The sequence below is a fragment of the Pteropus medius genome, unplaced genomic scaffold (genome assembly GCF_902729225.1).
Source record: "Pteropus medius unplaced genomic scaffold, Ma_sr-lr_union100, whole genome shotgun sequence".
NCBI lineage: Eukaryota > Metazoa > Chordata > Mammalia > Chiroptera > Pteropodidae > Pteropus > Pteropus medius.
In genome coordinates, this window is record NW_024354875.1 from 36,773,310 (window position 1) to 36,795,783 (window position 22,474).

The window sequence follows — 22,474 nt, forward strand, 5'->3', positions numbered from 1 at the left end:
CTACTGTCTACCACCATCTAGAGCTATCAATTTTATCTGACTTAGGGCCTAGGGAGGCTATGGACAAGACTCAAGATGAAACGCTGCTGTCCTTCTGACAAAGTTTGCAGTATCCCCAATTTCACAAGGCCAGGAGCCCTTAAAGTCTATAATAAAGTCTGCTTGTCTGGAGATCTACAGAGGCCACCCTATACCCTTAGTCAAGGAAGAGAGAGCCCTGACGGAACGAGGGAAATCAAAACCCAAACAAAACCAAATCTCCTGCTCAAAATGAGCCTACAACCAAATTTTCAGAAAAACACTAATTTGTATTAATTTTTTAAAAAATTCACTGAGGAACCATTATATGTCAGGCTATATAGGCTAGGATACAGCAGAAAGCAAAAGAGGATTCATTCCTGCCATCATGGAACTTGAAATCTAGCAGGTGAGGCAGACGACATATAAATGTATAATCATACATTATGGTCATATTGAGGAAAAGAACAGGTGTCATGAGAGAGACTTACTGGGAGGGACCTATTTTTATGGGAATCAAGGAAGGTCTCTCTGAAAACAGGACAAATAATCTGTGACTTGAATCATGAGTAAGAACTGGCCAGTCAAAGACTGTTAGAAAGAACTTTCCAGGAAGCTGGAATAATGCACATGAAGGTCCTGAAGCAGGAAAAAAACTCAGTAAGCTCCAAAACCTCAAAGGTCAGTGTGGCAAGGACATAGGGAGTTAAAGGGAGAACAGGAGGGGGAGGCATGGGCCGGACGGTGCCAAGTCTTACAGGCCCGGAAAAGGGTTATATTAATCCTAATTGCAATGAAAAAAGTCATTGAAGATCTTGAAGCTGAGCTGCATGATTCATTACCTAGCTCTTCGCATTCTCTGAAGTCACCTTATTAGTTAACTTGTTCTCTCTCAACTAGTATATAAGATTTAAGACAGCAGAGGTTTTGTTTCTCTTGTTTACTGCTTCATACAGGCATATACTGTAGGTGCTCTGTACTATTTCTTTGAGTAATAGGTTTTTTTCTTTAAGATTGTACTGCAATTATACAAAATGCAAAACAAAAGCTGAAAAGGCCCTAAGGTACCACATTTTACTCCTTAGCATATATTTAGAGACCCTATTTCAAGTGTACAGAAAAGAGATACACAAATGTTTACTGCAACATCATCAGTCAAGAAAAGAAAAAATTGAAAACCATTTGAATGTTGGTCAGTAGAAAAATAAATCATGATCTCATTTTGAGAGCATACTACATAATTTAAATGAATAAACTAAAGCTACTTGTATTAATGCAAACAAGTATCAAAAACATGTTAAATAAAACAAACAAGCTTCAATCTGATACCCTCTATATAATACTACCAATATTTAAAGATGATGTTAAGTATTATATATGGATTCAAATATGTAGCAAAAGTATAAAACATTCATGGGAATAATAAGCTCTAAATTTATATGAGTGGTTACCTCTGGGGAGGAAGAGAGAAAATGGTATCAGAGAGAGGTAGAGAGGACGCTTGAACTCTAACAACAAAGTTTTCCTTCTCTAAAAAAAACCCTATGAAGCAAATATAGTACAATGGTAAGATTTTATAAACTCTGATGGCCTGTTCTTATCTAAATGTTTGAAATATTCAACAATAAAAATTTTAAGACCATTTTTTTTTAAATTGATAACTTCACAAAGGATGATACAGGATTGGAATAGGGAAATCCAGTTAGGATATTTCAGTGATCCAAGTAAAAAGAGAGGATGGTCTGGGTAATGGAGATAAGTAGACAAATATGTTGGAAGTTGGGTCTACAGTACTTCCTGATGGATGATTGGTTGGGGATAAGGGACTAGAGAAAGAAGAATGAATCTCAGGTTTTAATTGGAGATACTGCATAGATAGAAGTGCCATTTACTGGAATGGGGAGATTGAGATGAAGGTGAAAGTCTATATAAAAAATAAAGTCAAGAAGGTTGATAAATCAGTTTATTAGACAAGGTAAGGTGCATCCTGTGACTGAAATCAGTGGTATGCCACCCTGGCTGCAAGTGAGAATTAACTAAGAAGATCTTGAAAATACCAGTGCTTGGGCTCTACTCCGCCCCAGATTGAGTCAATTAATATTAGGCATTGGTATTTTTTAAATGCTCATAGGTGATTCTCATATGTGAACAATTTTTGTAAAGAGTTTAGTCACTAGTGAGATCAATAAAATTTATTGATAGGTTAAGACTTACATTGGGAAGAAACAAGGAGAGTGGCACAAACTCTGGTGGTTGCATATCAGTGGCGTGAACCACGTGGGCTGGACCTGAAAATCCACTCTGGAGTTCGCATGGCCTGTCTGCTCTTACCTTGTGATGGTCTGCACCTCTAGAGAAGGGTCTCATCCACCAAAGACCAATTCTGAGTAGAACCACCACCAAGTCTGTGGGGTATTCTTTACCAAAATATCCAAAGCCACATGAGAACTGAACAATTCAGCATGACCAGAGGGCACAAAAATGTTATAAACCCAAACCACCATCTCTCCAGCTCTCTACAGTCACCTGATAAACTTAGAACTCGGGGAGAAAAAATATTTTTGTTGATATATGTGATAAGTGTTAATATTCCAGTTTAAAAACTGAGAAGAGGGCCGAGGCCTGTAGCCTGCACGCCAGCTCAGCGCCCAACGCGCTCTGGGGTCTGAGGGCGGGTGCTGACCAGACGCTGCGCACTGGCCCCAATCTGCTCTCGGTATGTAAATTCACAGAGAAACATAAATGGATAACAACAGAAAATGGTATTGGAACAGTGGGAATCAGCAATTTTGCACAGGAAGCTTTGGGAGATGTTGTTCACTACAGTTTGCCTGAAGTTGAGACGAAATTGAACAATATCGAAAGTGTGAAAGCTGCTAGTGAACTCTATGCTCCTCTATCAGGAGAAGAAACTGAAATTAATGAAATCCTTGTAGAAAACCCAGGACTGTCAACGAAGCTTGTTATGAAGATGGTTGGCTGATCAAGATGACACTGAGTAACTCATCAGTTACTCAATCAGAACTAGATGAACTGATGAGTGAAGAAGCATATGAGAAATACATAAAATCTATTGAAGAATGAAAATGGAACATCCTTAAATAAAGTAGTATGAAATAACTTAATCTAGCATAGTGTCTTAAATTAGTGGTGGATAGAAGATTTAAAATAGCCACAATAGCAATACCAATAGAAAAAGAAACTACAACAATGCTACTGGAAGAAAATATCCCTTAACTTTCTAATGATTACAGATAAACACAACAAGCAATACAAAAGAAGCTAGGCTACAGTTATAATATTCAGAATTCCTGAAATTATTTGTGGCAAAATCTAGTTATAAAAATTATGTAAGTCAAGGATAACCTTGTTATCTTAAGTCTCATATAATACTGTAACTTGCTTACATCCATCTCTGGATTTGGGTCAAAATACTTAATGACCTTTCTATTTGGAAATAACTGGCAGTGGAAAAAAGTTGTTGTTTGTTGTTATAGTATCAGATGATGAACAATACTGTCTTCGTTTTGTATTATACTGCATTTGCTGGTGCTATTTTTATACAGTGAATCAACAGCCTTGCAGGAAAACAAAGTTTAATAATAAAACACTCAACTTCAAAAAACAAAACAAAACTGAGATTTATTTCATTAAGTCTTAGTGGTTTTTTTTTTTAATGCATCTTAAAAAATGCTTTGTCCATGTCCTTATTCCACTACTTATGGAATAATTCTCACAAATTAACTCAAAACTTGATATAATCTATCTAAAGTGAGGTCTGAAGAGCTGATATAACTGTATACTTTCCTAATGTGCATTAATCTCTAGATTAATTTTCCAATTTTAAAAAGTGAAAAAAGCTGAGCCCAAAATGGAGGTATAAATTAATTGTAGGAGATGAAGAAAAATAGGGAAATAATTAGATGAAGATACATATTAATCTGACGTTATAGAGGGAATGAAAGTTTTAAAACAAAAGATAGCAAAAAGTAGATTTCACTAGCCAAGATTTCACCACAACTGGGGTTAATAGTAGGGAAACTCAAGGCATTGTGGAACACACAGCTGAGGGGCCACATCTAGTCTAAGGTCAGAAAAAACTTCCGAAAGTGAAATGTTTAAGCCGACATCCAAAGAATAGGTGTCCCGAGAAGAGGGAAGAGTATTCAAAACTGGCAATAGAAAGCTGGTGAATTTGAGGAACTGAAAGAAGATAAAGATGATTCTCAAGGGAAGAGTCAGAGATGTGACAGGAACAATCAGCTGAAGGCCGAGGAAGGGATGCCTAATGACCAGGTAAATTTATCGTAGAGGAAGAGGGGTCACTGGAGGGTTTTAAGAAGGTGAGTGGGAGTGATATGACCAATTCCTCATTTTAGAAAAACCACTCTGACTTTGGAAGCAAAAGATCCAAGTGAGAGAAAAACCATCTCTGAACTAAAGTAGTGGTTAATGGTGGTCAGGGTGGTGGAAAATGGGCTGAGATAAAAGATATTTAGGAGGCAGAATCAATAGGACTTGCTGATTAATTTGACGAAAGGTTTTTTTTAATGTTAGAGAAATAAAAAATGACCCATATATCTGGGGAAGGTACCTGGGTGAGTGGTGGAGTGATCACTGAGTGAGGAACACAGGTAGGAACAGATTCTGACTGGAGAATATAATAAGCTCCATTGTGGACTTTTGGAGGTTTAGTTAACTATGGGCCATCCACATGGTAGTACTGCTGCTAAAGTGGTTTGAGATATATAAATAAATTAATGTTATATAAATATATATTTTTTTAATTTCAGGAAAGGAACTTGGAATGGAAATTAGAGACTGTTTAGGTAAGGATGAGGGACTCTGTTCAATAACCTTTAATCTGAGGTGTTCAGGAGTTTACCACACTCACCAGCAAAGCTTCATAGAAGGCCAGGTAAGGAGGAAAGAGGACCAGGAAGAAGGTACAAACACTGAGCCTATTTATTGCTGAAAATGAAAACTTGAATAGAAAACTAACAAATGCCTCTAGGTTTATAATGAAATAGCACATGGAGAATGGTGTCCAATTTTTATTTGTCCCCCTTAGGACAAAAGAACAAAAAATGATCTACAACAGAAGAGATTTCTAATAAATTAAAGGCTTCTTTAATAAGGTGATTAAAATCTGGAATGAGTTTCTTATGATTGTGGTAGACTCCTCTTGCTTCGAGCATTTTTATGTCATAATATTTTCCTATCTCAGATATTTTAAGTGTAGCTGCTCTTGAAAAGTGCAGCGATCTTCTCAGTACCTTTTGTGCAGACGTGTTTTTTCCATGTGACACTCAGCTATGATGTTTAATATTTAAAAAGACAAAGTCATAAGGTCAAAAGCAAGATTTGCTCTTTAGCAATGGAACTGTGCCTGCTACATAGAGAATAGTAATTGCATGCATTTCTAATCCAGGAGAACTTGCACTTGTAGCCTATTCTGCAAGTTCCTGAGATGAATGTGATGCCACAGAGCACACCCAGAAAAATGGGTCCCACCCACAATGTCCATTAAGGCTGTAGAAAGAACAAACTGTAGGAAGAACTGCAGTCTGAGCTTTCGGATCCTTGAGAAAAGAGCTATGTTCACTGCACTCAACAATCCCAGGCAGCACCCAAGAGACATATTTTAGAGGCACATAAGAAGACTCAGAGTGAAAGGAAATCCATCCTTTCTTCTTTTCACTTTCTCAGAGAAGTCACTCAAGGCTCCCCAAGACAGGAGCCAGAGCCACAATCTAATCCAGGTCTCATACTCAGCAAGGATGGGTCACATAAGATCTCTTTTATCCCCTCTGTGTTTAAGGCTTCTCTCCCCAACATTTTATAGTAAAGATTGTCCAGTGCTTATGATTAAGCCAAGAATTAGTCTTGATCATCATTTAACCTATGACTGATTGTTTTAACCACAGTCTCAACTTTACTTGGGTCCTTCATAACTGAGATGATTAAACTTTTCAAGTCTGAGAACGTCCACCGGATGGTAATTACGTTTTTAGAACATAAGGATGAGGAAACATCTAAATGCAGAAAGCCCCTATTAATGCAAAAAATGTTTAATAAATTTTTTAAAATTTATTTATTTAAATTAGTTTCAAGTATACAGTACATTGGTTAGACATCTATATAGTTCATAACGATCCCCGCAATTGCTCCCTCTCTCCCTTGGCCCTCCACCTAGCCATCATATTAATGCTAACTGCATTCCCTATGCTGTGCTCTCCATCCCCGTGACCAACTATCAACTACTAATTTGTACTTCTTTACCCCTTCACCCCATTCTACCAGCCCCCCACTCTCCTCCCCTCTGTCCGTCCCCAAATTGTCCACTATAGTTGTGAGTCTGTTTTTGACTAGTTTGTTCTTTTTGTTCCTTAGATTCTGCATATAAGTTAAATCAGATGGTAATTATCTTTCTCTGTCTGACTTATTTCAATTACCTCTAGGTCCATCCATGTCATTGCAATATTTGAGTTATTGTGTCTATAAGTTATAGAGGAAAGATGATACAAAATATCTGTATATAGATTGTATTCTTCCATCTACAGTCACTGCTAGGTATTCATAGGAATAGAACGGTGGTTGGCAACCCTTCCTAACACTGGATCACTGACAAGCTTTAGGTAACTACTGATACCTTAGCTCCACTCTGATGGATTAAATCATAATCGGTAGAAGGAGAGGCTGTGCAGGAAAATCCAGGGCCTATAGGGGTTCGAAAGGAACAGATTGTAAACCACTGCTTTAGAGCTTTATGACAAGTTTGTTAGCTTTTGTTTTGTTTTGTTTTGTTTTCCATCCACTTACCCCAAAGGCCTAATGTACTGGGCCTGTATACCTTCACTAGCACCCTACAAGCTCACCCCTGCAAAGGAAGATTTGGAGACCAAGTTCAGTCCACATTTCCTCTACATCCTCTTCCAAATGGCTTATGGAGTTGCAATGTTGAGAAGCTAATGGAAATATAAAATATAAAGTTAATATGCCACTGAAACTTTAACTGATAGATTGCCAAACTGTCTGAAGCTTAAAAGAAAATTGTTTTTATTGGTACATCAATTAATAACATTCATTTAGTTCCAATTCATGAAAGCATCTTCTTATATTTATGATTTATCACAAACATCCCCTATTTTCCAGAAAATGCTTGGAAGGTTAGGCTCCTAAATTTTTGGATTAGTCTTTAATGATTTCAAATGTACTAGTCTGATTTTCTCCATACAAAGAAGGATAACTAATTGTTCTGAATTGATGGAAGGCTTGAGATTATATTACATAAAAACAAAGATATAGCATATGGCTAATGCTTTGGGCCTCCTACTTTAATACTTGCTGAGAAAAAAATGCAAAATTATCATTGTTGTTCTTAATATGTAGTCACAGAATGTCATTGCTCTACATTAAACAAAAATCTTGTCTCTCTAAATTCTTTCACGAAATACTTGCAGAGCTTTGAATAGCACAAAATATTCCTCAATAAAAGGTATGCTTTTGAAACTTCACTCTTTTACAGGCCTGCGGTAGTGTGGCAGGCAGTGGAGCAGTTTGTTAATACGTACAGGTTAGTTCTATTTGGTAACTGTTCAATGGGCACACATACATTTAAGTTTTCCAAACCTAATTAGTGGTTAACAGACACCATAAAAGAATTTAATAAGAGGTTTCAAAACAGCCATTGTTATTACCAAGTTGCTTGGGTGATGATCTATCCTTTAGTTTTGTTGCTAAAGTAAACTTGGCTTGCTGATCTTATTTCTTTATTCTTCCTTTCTTAGTTGGCATTTTTCTTTGGTCCTGTCTTATTATTGGCAACATGACTATAATTTTTTATCTTTCTTATGATAAATACGAATACATTACAAAGGAAAAAGACACAGAAAGATGGACGAACAGCAGCAGGAGTTGAAACCAAAGTTGCAGGTAAGGACAAAAGAAAATGATGAATTCTTAAACTTCTTTAATAGATAGCACAGATATCTATTACAGCTATATTGCAAGTGGAGTTAAAATGCAACTCAGCTCCATGCTCTATAAGCTTTATTGTGTGTAATTAAAATATCCGAGAAAAGGCCAGTACATGAAGAGAGGTCTATGGGAAGAGTCAGGTAGCCAGAGACACTTTTCTTCCATCACAGTGGAGCCATCTAAGAACTGCAGTGAATCAGGGAGGCAAGGCTGTGTGTGGATCCAGTAAGGCGAATATGGGCAAGGGATGGTCAGCATGTTGTTGTGGTTCAGGTGTCAGTTAGGAACAAGGGAATACAGAGAAAGTCAAGGTCAAGACAGTGATGTACATAAAGCCAGGTCTGGGTCAGTTGTACGGATGTAACAGTAACACACCAGAGACTTAGTCTCATCCATTTGTTAAAACCTAACAAGGGCCACCTCCAATAGAAAGCCTTTTGTACTCTCTCCACTGTGGACAATTGAGACGAACTGAAAAGTGGTCCCAAAATGTAACTGATTTGTAAGTAGCTTTAGCAATCAGGTTCTAACCTTTCTCACATTATGGCATATATCTAAAAATCATAATTTCTAGTTTCATAGTGTACATATTATATTTTAATTACATATTTTATTTAGGTTTTATTGTTATATGAGGAAGTTACTATTTCTATTTGACAAAAGTTTACTGTTAAAAAGTAATTTTAAAGTTTTCTTTAAATATTCTAAAACATTTGAAAATATATTTTAAAATGAAATGTGTTCTTAGAAATATTTTAAATCATTTTTTTCTTTTGAGAACATGATGATAAAAACACAGCGGTTATCTGATATTTAAAAAAACCTCAAAGCTACAATAATTAAAACAGTAAGACACTATTCTAAAAATGGAAAAATTGATGAAAGAGAATAGAAAGCCACATATATATGTATATGTATGCATGTATATATGTGTGTGATTAAATGTATTTAGCTAATCATAAGAGTAGCATTTCAAATCAGTCAGAAATTATGGATTATTCAATTAGTTATATATTTAGAAAAAATAAGATTATCTTACATTATATATCAACATCAATTTCAAGCAGAATAAGGAGTTAAATATATCTCATCTCTTGATGAATTGCAAAAGTAGAAGAGAAAATCTCCTCAAACCCTGCCAACCACATTTGTTATTTTAACATGAAATATTAGGAGGAAAAAAAATTGAATATTAATTATAATAGTCAATATTATGAGTGCATATATCCCACATATTAACAAATGAATCCTAAATTTGTCCTCGGAAAAGTCAATGGCCTTATATTCAAATGTTGGCCTTCTTTTCCACCACAGCTTTACCCCAAACAGCCAAGAAATGTAAGATTAATTCCATTTCTTTTATTTGTTCTATTTCAGTTAAGATTCTTATTTGAAGTAAATGGTCAAAAGTTTTCAGGAGAAGAATGAATAATGATATTATAAACAACAAAATAAATCATTTACTTTACTTGAAAATTATATTAAAATGTTTTTGTTATTTAAAAAGTTAAATGTCAAAAATGAAATAATAAAAAATTGAAAGAAATATAATTAAACATTTCTGATCCCACGAGGAGAAAGTCCTTCAACACATAAGACCAAAGGAAATAAGCATAAAGGAAAAGACTGATAGATTTGACTAATAAAAATTTTAAATTTCAGTACCTCAAAAATATAAACACAATTAAAAGTAAAATAACATTGAAAAATATTTTAAACACATATGGCTAATAAAGTGTTAAATCCTTAACATACAGAATTCTTACAAATCAATGAGAAAAAATGTGCAATTAATTGGAATAAGAAATTAACAAAAGAAAAATTTTGGGAGGAAAAAATATGTAAAAACTGTCAAATTGGGACAGATACAGTTTTTTTTCTATAAAATTGGCAAAGATTAAAAATTTAAGATGTCAAAATACCTAGCATTATTGAAAGTTTTTGTGAAAAGTCTACTTTTATACATTGCTGGTGAGAATACAAATTAGTGAAATATATATGGAAAACAATTTGGCAACAAGTAACACAAATCTTTAACATTTTCATACTTGTCAAGACAGTAATTTTATTTCCAAGAATTTATAAGGAAAAATTGAAAAATACCTAAATATTCAACAGGAAATTGATTAAGTATAGTGTAGTCACACTACCACTAAAAAAGTGTTATAGATTATTATCATACATTTTATAAGGGATTTTATTAGACATGAGAAAATGACATGAAGAAAAATATTTAGAAAGCAGTGTTAATTAGTATAGTTACCTCGAGGTGATGGTATTACATATCAAGAACAGGACTATAGCTTCAAAAGTACCCTCCAAAAAGAAGTTGTTATATTATTGGATTGCCAATAGAATAGAGAGGCAAGATTTATAAAATGACAACTGTCAGGACGAAGGTAAGTCAATTTTCACAAATAATATAAATATGTGAAAAATAGATAGCATAGCACTCCATATTTTTAGCAGGATATAGCAGTAGTCTAAATGACCCTGTTATTTTTTTAAAGAGTATTGTCGTCCTGACTATAAAACTCTTCACCATAAAAATTAAGTCCAATTGAACTGCTACAGAGAATGCTAAAGAAATTTGATATTTTCAGAAAATCAAAGAGAACAAAAAAGAAAAAGATTGCTAAGATACTACAATTGGGCAGTGTTCTGATCTGTGATGGATCTTTCAACTCTCTGACTCTGACCCTGTCCACATTTAATTGCTAAATATCACATCCTATGTGGCATAGCATGTTTATTGTTAGAAAGCATTATGATTTTCCAAAAGAATGAATACTATCAACCAAAAACTAGTAATCTGATATTGGCTTCCAAAACAAAATTCTCAACAAACTATTAAAGTAGTAGATGTAAGTTGGGAAGAAAATAATAATGTCTTCCAGCCATAAGAGTGTCTTCAACCATTGAAAGTCCAGGTTAAGAAAGATCGAGTATCGTCCATAGGGAAGAGTACTTGAAACCAGCACATCACTACTTCCCACTGACCTTCCAGGTGGCTCCCTGGGGGTGTTTGGTTCCATACATATTCCCTTCCCCACCATAAGCTACCATGTTGCTGATGCCTTTCTTTCCTGTCCCTATGCGAGGCTCCCCATTGCACTGGTGCTCACCCGAGCTTAGCTGCAAATAAGCAGCAGTGCTGAGCGTACTTGGACTCCGTCCAGAAGTTATATGGCCATGTGCTCCACAAAACAACAGGGGCATGAATCTCCAGCCCTCCAATTTGAAAGGATGAATGGCATATCAAACTGAAGATGTTAACATGTGGTTTGGTCTTTCAGAGGATTGTTTCCACCTGCAGGAACCACTAGTAAATAGTCTGGATAGACATAGATGTGGACTCAGCACCCAGGTGCCTTACCGCAGATAAAGCACCAAAATGCTTTTGATGAAATATTTGTAAGTAGGAGCCTTCTAGACAGACACACAAGAGAACTGAGTCAGCCTGAATCTTGGCAGTCTTGTCTAAATTATTTTACCTTGGATAGGACTGGTTAGGTCACCTAGAACTGATCTCCTGCCTGCTGCCTTATTCCAGATATTTCTTTAGCCAGCTGGTAGAAAAATTGGATGTATCAGCTAGCAGTCACTCTCATAGAAGCAAAAGGGTCAAGAACCATTCTATAAATTTCAATTCACTTCTGAGCAATCAATTTAACCACTTACAATTCTTCCATGGTTTAGGATTTGCATTGGATGAAACAACAGAAGGAGAAACCACAACAAACTGTGGGCTGTTCAAATATGTAAGACTCCCAACATGCTCCTTTAGATAGGTAATAACAGAATTCCATTATGTATAGAAACTCAATTATAAAACTTCATAGTGTTCCAGTCCCTCTGCCTTAATAAGAAAAATTATCTTGAGTATTTTCTCTCCCACCATAACCTACCCATCGACATGCTCATATTCAAATACATCTGATACATCCGTCTACACACTCCACCCAACAACAGGACACTTCATATTATTGGTCAAGTTGACATTGAACATTTATGAAAATTGACTAAAAGCTAGGTCATAAAGCTAGCCAATTTGAATTCACCATGTCAAATAATTGGTATGCGAAACATATCATTTAACATCAATGCACCTCAGGTAGAAACAATAAAAAATATAACTAGAGAAACAAATCTTTGAAAATTAAAATATATTTCTAAACAACCTATCAATCAATAAAATTCAAAATGGAAATTTAAAAAAGTAGCAGGTTGATTATATAAATGTTATGCACCAAAACTTCAGGACACAGTTAAAGAAGTTCTTAAAGGTTTAGTTTTAAATGCTTACATTAGAAAAAAAAGAAAAGCTCAACTTAATAAAGTGATCATCCAACCATAAATAATTAGAAAAAAGAGCAGCAAAATAAACTAAGATGAGAGAAAATAATAAAACTACGAGCAGAGGTTATTAAGAAAGAAAATAAACACATAATAAAGAGTATAAATAAAGGTCAAAAAGTAACAAAATATACAAATCTGTAAAGAGAATAATCAAGGGGAAGAAGAGAGTGACATTGAAATTTTTTAAATCAAGATAAAAAGGGGGCAAAGCTATAGTTGCTACAGAGATTAAACAGATAAGAAGATGTTATGAATAACCTTAGGCCTGTAAATTCGAAAACTTAGATGAAATAAACAGATAGATATAGGTTAATAAAAACCAACTTTTTTAAAAAAATGGAGAATGCGAAAAGTCCTATAAGCTTTAAATAATTTGAATCAGTAGTTTAAAATAGTCCTGTTACACTGTTAATAATATAATACACACACACACACACACACATCCAGGTGGGTTTCTAGGAAATTCTATCAAATATTAGAGCATTGGGCAATTCTAATCTTACACAAACTATTCCACACAATGGAAAAAAATTTATTTGTCATATAACTCTGCTTTCAAAACCAGACAAGAGTATTATAAGAAAAATATAGGCCACTCTCACTTATGAATGAATACAGATGCAAAAACTCTAAAAATAAACATTTTTGTAAAACAAATCAGACAATGTATATAAAGGATAACTTATTATGACCAAGTTGGTGTTTCAGATTGGCTTATCATTAGAAGATCAATTAAAATAATTCACTATATCAACAGTTTAAAGTGAAATTAAGGTGAAAAAAATCATATCTTAATAGACAGAAAAAAATTGAATAAAATTCTATATCCATTTGTGATTTTAAAAATAACAGGAACAACCTCCTTAGCAAACTTTAGAAGGCACCCTTTTAATCCAATAAAGGGCACTTAAAAAAACCCACAGCAATCTCATACTTAACAATGAAACTCTGAAAACATCCTCTCTAAGATCAAGTTCAAAATAAGTTTGCCTGTTTTCATCATCCTCATTCTATATTGCATTGGATGTCTTTGTACAGTAAAGCAAGAAAATGAAATGGATTGGAAAGAAACAAAAATTTTCATTATTTGCAGGTGATATAATTGCTTACACACACACACAAAAAAAAAACCTAAAAAAAAAATGCTTAACACACAGGGATTATTTAATAAATGTTTGTTGAAGAAAATAAGCAATAAAATAATTGTGAGGATTAAGTAAAAGTATGTCGACTCTTTGGCACATAGTAAGAGCTTAGTAAATACTAATTTCCTTTCTCTTAAAATTTACTTTTAGTTATCTAAGTCATGTGGGAAAAAGGTTTTTAAAAGTGAAAATTAAAATTAATAAGAGGGATGTTAGTTTCAAAATCAATACACAAAAGTAAATTGCATTTATAGACACCCACACAATTAGCTAAAAATGTAAATTTTTAAAAGATACAATTTAAATTAGCGATAAACATTTTTAAATATCTAGGATAATATGTAAACCTTTTAAAGAGAAAACAAAAAAACTTTATCGAAAGACATTAAACTAGACTAAATAGGAAGATCTATCACATTATTGTTTAGGAAGACTATCATAAAGCAGATCATAATTCTCTCCAAATGGATCTATAACTTCAGTGCATTTCCAACAGAAATGCTATCACAGTGTGTATGTGCATGCAAAACTCAACAAGCTCATTACAAAATTTACGTGAAAGAATTAAGGTCTAACAAAAGCCAAGACTCTTCCTGAAGAAGAATAAGGTGCAGGGTGGGATTGGGAGATACTTCTATTAGATATTAAGACTTAGTATAAGCTCTAGAAATCAAGGCAGTGTGATATGGATGCAGGCATAGACTAATACACCAAAAGAAAGACAGAGAGCCTAGTAATAAACCCATGCTTATATGGAAATAGATTTATGACAAAGCAGACATTACAGAGCATGAGAAAAAATGAACTACTCAATAAATGACACTAGGTCAATTTTTATTCAAATAGAAAAAAAATGAAGTTGTATCCCTATACTATACTCTACCACAAAAATGAATTGCAATTTGGTTAGATACTTGATAAGAAATACCAAATTATAAAATATTATTATATAATTATATAAAATATTTCCCTTATAACCTTGTTTATTAAAAAAGAAAATAATGCAAAATTTAATGAGATCAATCAATTGTATTAAAATTAAGAACTTGAACTCAGCATTAGGAATGAAAATCAAGCAATAGAGAAGGAGAAGATATTTGCATTATATATAACCAGTAAGGAGATTGGTGTTCAGAAGATACATAAAGAACTCTCACAAATCAATAAGAAAAGTCTTATTCAGTAAGAAAATGGGCATTTGACATGAACAAATGTTTCATAGAAACGGAAATACAAATAAATATATGAAAAGATGATTGAAGGGACAGTCACAGGGTTCATCATAAAGTATGTGATATGGGAGGATTATTCTGGATTATCTGGGTGGGCCCAATACAGTCACAAGGGTCCTTATAAATAGGGAGGTAGGAGGCTCAGAATTAGATTGGAAAATACTGTGCTGCTCTGAAATATATTTAAAGACAGAGGATTGGGCCATGAACTAAGGAATGCAGATGAATCCTAGAAGCTAGAAAAGGCAAGAGAATTCTCTCCTTGAGCCTCCAGAAGGAACACAGCCCTGCTGACTTGGATTTTGGGACTTCAGACCTCCTGAATTTAAGAGAATAAATTTGTGTTGTCATAGGCCACTAAATTTATGGTCACCTGTTACAACAGCAATAGGAAACTAATATACTTGTGTAAGAGTTTCTTCAGAGTATACATATAGGAATAGAATTATTGGGTCATAGCACATGTCAAATTTACTATTAATGACAAATTGTTTTCCAAAGTAGGGCTGCACTGGTTACACTCCCGCTAGCAATATGTGTCGGCTTCTGTTATTCCACATTCTTGCTAACATTTGATATTTTTGATATCAGACTTTTGATTTCAGACTTTTTCGTTTTTGCCATTCTGGTGTGTTGAAAATTGTAGCTCATGGTCGTTTTAATTTCATTTTTCTGGTCATTAAAAAGGTCAATCAGTCACACACTCCCGCCCCAAGACACACACTTTTTTTTTCCTCAAGAGATGGTGATACCATTAGTATGATTTACCCAAATTATAAAAACAGCAACACTTAAAATCATGCACAATATTTAACCATTTCATGAAACTTCTTTTCATGTAAACTTTCCCAGTATTAAAAAAACTCCAGTCTACAGCCATGCCACCCTAAACAAGCCCAATCACATCTGATCTCGGAAGCTAAGAGGGTCGGGCCTGGTTAGTACTTGGATGAAAGACCACCTAGGAAGACCAGGTACTGTAGACGTAAAAAATAAAATGAAAAAAATAAGGGATTGTAAACTGACAAGGTTCTTGCAATCTGTGAGGTCAAGCAAGGCTTGCCTTGCCTAAAAAAAACAAAACAAAACAAAACAAAAAACTCCTCAAAAAATGTGATAATACTAAACTTTAAAATCAACTTTTGTTAAGTAACATTCAGAATGGTAAACTTGATTTTAAAATCTGAAAAGTATATAAGATACTCTACCATGAAGTCTCTTAAATTATTATTAAGTTGCATAGAAATATTTAAAAACAACAGCTAGGGGCAAGAGGTCTATAACCAAGACATTTCTTCTTACTGAAAAACTTCTCTCTATCAACCTCAAACTAAATCATTGTAGCAGGCAGCTAGAGAAAAAACCTGAACAATTCACCAACATTCAACTGCAGATCTTCCAGGCAGTCATATCACTCATCTTCTCCTTGGCTGACAGTATTTTAACCAGGAATGAAGAACCTTTTTTGATCCCACTGATGCATTATTGAGGATGTATCATGTGGGCTTAATTACAACTCAACTTTGACAGTAGGGGCAAACACAGGATTTAGGATTCCTCTATTTTGTGGGTCAAATACTAAGGAAATATATCCAAAACTCCAGTGACAGAAGACTAATGTCTCTGCTGTCATCAACTGGGAAGAAAACCTTGGGAACTGCATGGTAGGAATTTTACATATACAGAAACCGACATTACCATGAACAATTAAGCAATACACCCAAAGCCACAGGCAATAAGTTACTGAGCCTGGATAATAATAGAGAACTGCTTGATTTTCCAAATCCACACAGCACACTCTGATTTTACATGCCACATGGCCTGAACTTAATTATAAAAACTTGAACCGACTTTGGTCCAGATCCACAGCAACTAGCAAAAAATTACAGCTGGAATAAAAATTTTCCCTGTTATTTTTTTGTCTTGGGCTCCTTAATTTAGCAGATGAAAAGAAAGCCAAATCAGAAAGCTGAGAAGAGGATGTAGAAAGCACTCAATCAGAAGGGCAAACAAGAGAGAAATAATCTAGGTATACTGTTTCAAAGAAGACTGGGAAGTTTGGTGGGAGGCAGAAAATGGTGGGAGAATACATCTGAAACAATTTCCTGAGATTAAGAGCTGCTGGGCCCCTGGGATGTGAGTGGTGAGGTACCCATTTAAGATGCTGGAGAGGAAGATTTCACAGTTTTTTTTTAAATTTTTATTTTACAATATAAAGATTAATTATAGTTTTTGGACATAGATTCTAACCAACATTATCATAAAAACAATTTGTTTGTGGTTCATGCAGCCAGACCTGGCTGATATTAAGTACTCAGTGCACATTTATGAAATGGAATTTAAGGAATGGTATGCTTTTTGATAAGAATCAATGCCATTTTCCTCACGGACAGTATCTGTCATGAGCAGATAATTCACACTGATGCTTTATAAATAACGTGAATTCCTTAGTAAATTTCTCTGCTGGGCCCTCTATTCACATTAAATTCAAGATGTTAGCCAAATCCTTCAGTACTAGATATAGATACGATAGATATAGATATTCCCAGAAAGGACAGGTCAGGATTTTACTGACACTAAAATTCGAAGAGAGAGCAGCAACACAATCTGGCTTTGTAGCAGCAGACAGTTCATGACTTTGGCTTTCAATCTTGGTCTTCTAAGCCAGTAGACAAGCATAAAGCAGACAGTGGCATACCAGTTACTCCAACATTGCATGTGATAAGTTAGCCTTTAAAAGAGGTACTAAATGAGGCTTGTGATCTGTTTAAATTGTAAAGGCACTGAGGTAATTTTGAAACTGATTGATTCTTCAGATAAAAAGATGGATGTCATTTACCAAGAGCATACCATGGACCTGATATCTGTGGTAGGTATGTTACATACAAATAATATTCACTACAGCCATGCAAAGTGAGTATGATTGGTGCCATTATACACATGAGGAACCTGAGGCTAAAAGAAGGTAAGTAACTTACATAATGTAAGTAATTTACCAATAACTGAGCTACAGTGCTAACTCAGAGATGCTTGAGTCTAAAGCTTGGGCTTTTTTCACCATACCATGCTACTTTGAAGAGATAGCCATTTGTGCTCAGGGCCACTGCTCATGTTGTTGCTAAATGCAGCTCCAAAACAATAAAGAGATCTATTTGTGGTAATAAACACTATCTGTGGTAATAAACAGCAGTTTATATTCAACTTAATTTACTAGAACAGAGTCAGAAGTTAACACTTTTTCATTCTTCTTATTGGCCAGTTCAACACCATGGTCACTTTTTCCCCCCAGACTATGGTAAAATATATTAGCAAAAGTTGACTTCTGCAGAAGGACAATGCAGAAGAAATCAAGTGTGTCCCCACAAAAGCTTGAAGCTCTTGCTTCATGAAGAGTAAGCACATCACGAATTGAAAATAGCTTTTCCCAAGTGCAGCTCATTTTGCAGAAATAATGAAATGACCAAAGGAAGTAAAGCTAGAATCCTGATTTTACTTTATTTTACAAAAACATAAAGTTGATATGTAAGTGTAATGTATGGTTTCCTGATATATTCCCTCAAGTTAAACCTCTCATGATCATGGTCTTATAGGAAGTTCCTGGGAAGTGCAAAAAAACATGGTATGTGATGCCAAAAGCCCTGAGTTTCCGGTCCCAGTTCTGCTATTGTTTTGCTCCAAAATTTGGGGCCATTTAACTGCCCTAAGCCTTGGTTTATTCACCTTCTAAATGGTGATAATAATTGCTACTTTTCACAGCAGTAAGGATGAACTGAGATAATACAGGCTGAAGCATTTTTTATATCATAAAGTGCTATACAAATATAGCACCACATTCAGAACACAGAACAGGAATCAGACAAGAAGCATTAGGAATTCTCCATTTCCCAAATCCTGTCCCCACAAGGCTTGACTTATTTCCTGTCTTGAGTTCTGTGAGATTTCCCTAGATGTTATTTCCGGGATGTTATCCCTCACTCCACCTACTATTTTTGATTGCTTCGGTGGGTGCCTGTCCTCAGCAATCAAACCAATCCGGGACTAAAGCAACAAATGCCCCCAAAGGACTTCTCCTCTAGCCAAATAGCAAAGAGCTGTTGGACCAAAAAATCACTGTTATGGCTACAACGTCGATGCCCTACTTATAATTTACCCATAGCTTCCAAAAAGTTCCACAGTAAAGAGAAATGTGCAATTTATTCCAGGATAGTTTGCTTGCTTATGTACACGAGAGCACCAGGTCTTTTCTCAGAGAAAAGAGTACATCTCCTGCTTTACAATGGATATATGCAATTATAAAACCTGCAGAGAATAACTTTAGCTCTGCCTTGAAAATTATCAATATTTCTAAAATATCATGGGAAATGTTAACAATTTCCTTCAGTTAACTCCTAATGATGTAAACAAATTCTCTTAGCAAGTTTTGGTACTGACCTGTTGTGATGAAAAATGAAATGTTTTCATTTTTAAAGGAACTTGCCATGTTGCACACTCACACCCCAGCTTCCAGAAATGTCAACGCTGTAGTCTGTGTTGGAACTGTCTTATAACTTTGGCAAAGGGCATTGTGAAAAGATGTTGCTGAGTAGCTCGTGACTTGTTTATACACCACAACAGAGGCGGTAGGTTGTGTACTTAAGAACACAAATTGTGGCTCCAAATAATCTGGGTTCAAACCCTGGCTCTCCAAATTATTAGCTGTGTAATCTTGGGGAACTTACTTGACCGCTCAGTATCTCAGTTTCTTCAACTGTAGAATGGATTGATAATAGACCTACTTTATACAGTTATGTGAAACAAATGAGTTAATAGAAAGCTCCTTATAAATGCTAGCTATTATTATTATTATTAATTATTATTATTATTACTATTATTATTATTATTTGCCTTCACAGGCATTACCTGAGATATCTCATCCCAATTGCTCCAAGCATGATGCAATTGCTGAGATTTTTACATGTAAATAATCAGTATCACCTGATGTCAATGGATGTGAATTGCTAATACAGCTTTTGAAAGGCATTCTAACAGATTTTCGAACTTCATATTCTGTCATGGAGCTACTTTCTTTCATAGATAAAATTAATAGACCTTGCATGTGTAAGCAAAACATGAGTATAACCCTCAATATTTCTCATAGTAGTAAAATCGTAGAATCTGGACAAAGTCATACAACCTGGGTTTGCAATCTCACTCTGCCACTTACTAGCTGTGTAAACCTAGGCAAGTTATTAAACCCCTCATTGTGGAAAGCAATGGTAGAGCTTTGTGAGGATTAAATCTTAGCATAGTGCCTAGTATATGGCATATACTCGATAAATGGTAGCTATTGCTATTAATTTTTCTTTGGTTTCATTAATCCAGTCGATATGAATTTTTGCCTATGTGTTAATCGAAAAACATCATATTAGCACTTGATAATTTATGGCCTATAAAATGTACGAATGTCTTTTCTGGTGCCATTATAATGTCAGGTTTTGTTCACTTGTAGTGGCATTTTTGGAAGGTTTTATTATAAACCTTACAATATAGAACAATCCTGAGGTAGTTGTGTAAACATAGAAATACACTGAGGAAGTGGTTGGCCTCTGTAATCGAATCATCAATGCTTCCTTTCTACTTTTCTTCTAAAATTTAAGAATGGGGATCAGAACTTTAGAATGATAAAATCATAGAGTTAGAAGGTTAGAGGATATCTAGTTGGGGAAGGCTGTTGACTGCCCCATTCCAATCAGGCAGACATGGTTGGCCTTTGGCAGAGTCGAGCTAGTCAGTTCATCTTTGCTTCCGTTGTCGCTTTCCTTTACCCTTCTCAGTCCTTGGTCCCATTATTGTTCTTACCAGGTAGTCAATTTATTTCTTTTAGTGTTAACTGCTAATTAACTTGTTCACTGCTGGTGGGCTCTCAGAGATGTTTGGAGAGTTTTACAATTGGAAAAGCCAGAAATAGTGAGGAGAATTAGGCTATAACAGGACTATAGGTTGTGAATTGTTAGTTGGCGCAGAGACCATTGCCCAATATCTTTTGCCCACTATTCATATATCTAGGGCTTGTCTTATTCCTATGAGCTCATTAGTGTTCTTAGATTGGAAAAATTATGCATAAAAACTTTCTTCAGTATTTGACTTGGAGACAAAGAGACTCAAATCTCATGACATAATATTTGGCTAGACCCTCTATTGCAGTTAATAGGAAGACCTGGAAGCAAAACCGAACCCAAATCATTTCTTTACGATATCACCCAACGGCAATACTGAGGAATAGCTTATCTCTAGCCTTCCTAAAGATATATAAAGACAATGTGTTGCTAGGCAAACAGAGCTTATTACAAGTGCCCTAGTGTACACTTCCAACCAGATGGCAGCCCCGATTCCCTCCGATACCATTCTGGAACAACCACTGGTAACACTATAAGTGGCTCAGACAGGAGGCTCATTCAAGAGATAGCAAGTCTTGTGGCTGAATTTTACAAATGGTTTCAGAGTGTTAATACATATAATAACAGAGGTGATTAAATCCCGCACGTTTCCTGGTAGATTCAGGAGGTTGAAAAATATTTCTTTTCTGTGTACAAAAAGGTAAAATTCATTTGCTACAATGCTATGAGTTTTACAACTTGAAGAGGATTGTTTTGTAAGGTTTGTTCTTTGCTTCCATAATTAAGATGAAATTTTAGAGCTAGAAGAGTCTTAGAAATCATTTTCCTAGACCTCTCATGTTACATGGGAAGATTCTGAGGTCTAGAGAGAGCAGGTCATCTGCCTAAGTTCCCCTGGGTGACAAGTCCAGAATAGCCCAGATCTGTGCCCCTCTCCTGTTCATAGCCCTTCCATGGTTCTTTGTCTTCAAAGTGAAGGTGGCAAGTCCCTCAAATAATCTGGCCCCACTTTCCTATCCAGTGCTCTCACTCTTTGTTCCTCATGAACATCCTGTGGGGGAAGTAGTTAAGAGTGGGATTAGAACCACCAGAAGGCAGACTCAGTCACGTAGGTGAAAGATAATACTGACTTGGACTGCAGTTGTGGTAGTGGAGATGGAGAAAAATGGGCAGACTTGTTTTAAAGAGTGAATTTAAAGAACTTTCTAATATTGGATATGGCAGGTGAATAAAAGAAAGGACTCAAAAATGATGCCTAGGTTTCTGGCTTAGGTAACTAGGATAAGGAAGATAAAATAGGGGCAGGAGAATGCTGCAGGGCGGAGTGGTGACAGAAATTGTTCTCTCAATGTTTCAGATACAACAATCTATTTGAGAGGTGGCATGGCATTATGAGAGGAGGAATGACTCCTCTCCCTCCTCTAAATTCCATGAGAGGGAGATTTCTCTTAACCTCTCTAGCCTTTGGCCCCACCCCTTGCTGCTCCCCCTTATAGAAGTAGGGTAAGTGACATCACTAGGGGGCTAGGGAGGTTAACTAGGTGTGCATAGCCCAGCCCTTAATCTTCCAGAGTCAGGCTGCTCACAGAAAGTATATCTCTGCTCTGTTCCTCAATGCCATTTAATTTCAAAAAGATAGGCCTTTATGTGAGGAGAATGGTAGGTATCCAGCACTGTCTGTATCTGGGAGGATCAGTCTACCTAATTCTGGCAGTACGAGCCCATAAATATAAGCCTGTATTCCAGTATCTGCTTAATAAGTTATAAATGTGAAATTTATAACAGTGATGGAATATGGCCCTGTAGCCTCAGGGAGAGGCCTCACTGTTTGTTTCCTAATCTGCAAAGCAGAGAGGAAAAAACC

The 22,474-nt window shown here is 35.4% G+C and overlaps 1 protein-coding gene and 1 pseudogene across 1 annotated transcript in view; one reads left to right on the forward strand and one right to left on the reverse strand.

Moving 5' to 3' along the window:
- PDE11A (phosphodiesterase 11A) overlaps positions 1–22,474 on the reverse strand; it is a 315,101-nt gene that overhangs the window by 276,925 nt on the left and 15,702 nt on the right. The gene's annotated exons all lie outside the window — the stretch shown is intronic.
- On the forward strand, positions 15,603–15,720 carry LOC120597378 (uncharacterized; annotated as a pseudogene).